The following is a 2553-nucleotide window of genomic DNA, read 5'->3' on the forward strand; positions in this document are numbered from 1 at the left end:
CAGTGCCATATCGTGATAAAAAATGATCTAATTTGCTAGTCATCTCACTGTTAGCATTGTTCTATTCATTCCCTAAAAAACATTGTTCTATTCATGCCTCGTAGAGAATGTGACACGTGCGGCTAAACACACGAAGCAAAAGATGAAACACAGGAGCAAAAGAAGAAGGAATATTATCACCCCAAATGATCTAATTCGCCGCGGAGTCATAACTGCTTCTTCGTCGCCTCCACGACCTCCATCTCCTTGCGTGTCTCGTCCGCCATCTTCTTCATTATGTCCATGACGCGGATTTCTCGACGCAAGCCTTCATCATCTGTTCCACAACCGCATTACGTACCTTGACAGCAGCTGGGTGCTCGATGCGGAGCTTTGCCAACTCCTCCTTCTGTTCCATGCGAGGGCCTGCAGCATCTTCATCGAGGAACTACTATTCTCATGCAGCTTCTTCCAGCCGACTTTCTTTTCCTTCAATACGTCGAGCTCGTGGCAGAGCTTTGCCTTATCCTCCTAGAGTTGCAGGATTTCGCCGGTTGCCTTCTTCTCCGAGGCAATGCTCTTCTTCAGCAGCATCACCAACCCGGCAGTCAACTCCACCTGCTTATTGAGCTCAGCGGGCATGTCGTCGAGACTCTCCTTCAGCAGCTCCACCAAGCCTTGGATGAACTCCTTCTGCTTATTGACGTGCTTATTGAGCTGATCAGGCATGCCATCGAGGGATACCGACTCCAACGCCACCGGCTCGGCATGTTCGCTTCCACGGCTAGGGCGCTCCTGGGAGCCATCGCCTACCCGTGAGAGATCTTTCGAGGTCTCTGCGTGGCGGCGAGCCCTCTCTTTTTTTTCTGCAGCCTTGGTTGTCGCTCCCTTGTTACGAGTAGTTCTTGACCTAGGTCTCTGCTCACCAGCCATGGCAAGGACGGACGAAGAAGAAGCACTTATGAGGAGGAAAGGTAGAGTAATTTTCGGTTAGGTAGTTCCCCTTTTTATAACCTAAGTACTAGCACTAGCTAATACTAATACCTGCATAGTGGGAACATGTTCAGTTTTGGTACATACTAGTAGGTGTGAGAAGCCTTTAGAATGGGATGGGAACAAGGTAAAGATTAATTTATGGTTTTGGTTTCGAGGCCCTAAACGGCGCCCAATGAGTTTAGTGGGACATAAATTTGAAGTAGACTACACTGCTCAAATGCGTAAATGTTATGTTAGTGTCAAAAATTGGCACAAAATATGAAGGGGACCAATGGAAGTACTACTAGCAACCCATGATTAAGTGTAGTAATGTCTTTCTTCCGCCCTCACGTCCACTCAATTTGCATGTGATGTATTAATTGACCATCAATGAAGTGAATGACTTTACACGCGTCAAATTATCACATGGGGTGGATCTTGGTACAAAATTGCGTCTGCCCGTGTACCCGCGTGTGCGTGCGAGGGAATGAGTGCGTGCATGGCATGCGTGCACACCTTTGCTTCGTGCATGTACTGACAGTATGGCTCAGGGAGGACGAGTACATTCTTCTGGAACCAGCAGCACGTCACTGTGATCAATCCACACAAGGAGGTCGACAACGGCTCCACATGTGCCATGTGGCTTCATGAATGTAGCGTGCCATTGGAATTCTAATTTACGTGTTTTGCACATACTCGAAGTACTAGTAAGGTACACGTGCATTGCACGCATCAGATTTTGCAACCAAATTATGAATAAATACCACACTGTAGCATGTAAGCTCTGAGTCATATATGCCTGATATAGACCTTTGTTTAATTCTTGTAGTTCAAAATCAATTAGTTTTTATAAAAAAGCTAGGGCCTCTTGGATTCGTAGGATTTCCAAAACGTGGGAATAGGAAAAACATGGGATTAAAGTGGAATGTCGTCTTGAATCCAACAGGATTGTATGAGTGTTTGATTGTGCATAGAAAAAACGCAGAATTCTTTCAAAGAGGTTTGTGTGGATGAGATGTTTCCTATGAAATATAGTGCAAATGAATCATATGGAAAAATTCCTATGGTTTACAATCCTACGAATCAAACAACCAAGATAGGGAAAATTCCTAAGGATTAGAATCCTCCAAAATTCCTTTGAGAATCATTTGAATCAAAGAAGCCCTTAATCTACTTTATGATTCATGGAATTGTGCATTGTAAAGCATGAAGAAAAAACAAATAATGGCAATTCAACTAGAAAAAAAGTTTGGGCAGTTATGATACAGAAGATTCTAGAACAAAAGAAAACCACTGTTGTTTTGAGGTTTGTGCATTATGCTTAAGTTCAACCATGGAGTCTGCTAGATTGTACATGTGGCAAAATCTGGTGGGGGGCCAGAAGATGGTGTGAGGGGCCGAGTGGAGGGAGACTATGAAGGAGTGCACAAGTGCGAGATCGATATTTAGAGAGAGGGGGCGAGAATGTGCGCTGTTGCGCGCAGTGGCGGAGCCATGAAAAATAAATGAGCTAGGAGGCCAAGCATCACTAATCCTTTATGAGGGTCTATTCATGAAGTTTAACCATTTTTAGCAGCAATTGTCTAATGATCACTTTCA

Source organism: Triticum aestivum, chromosome 4A (assembly GCF_018294505.1).
Source record: "Triticum aestivum cultivar Chinese Spring chromosome 4A, IWGSC CS RefSeq v2.1, whole genome shotgun sequence".
Classification (NCBI taxonomy): domain Eukaryota; kingdom Viridiplantae; phylum Streptophyta; class Magnoliopsida; order Poales; family Poaceae; genus Triticum; species Triticum aestivum.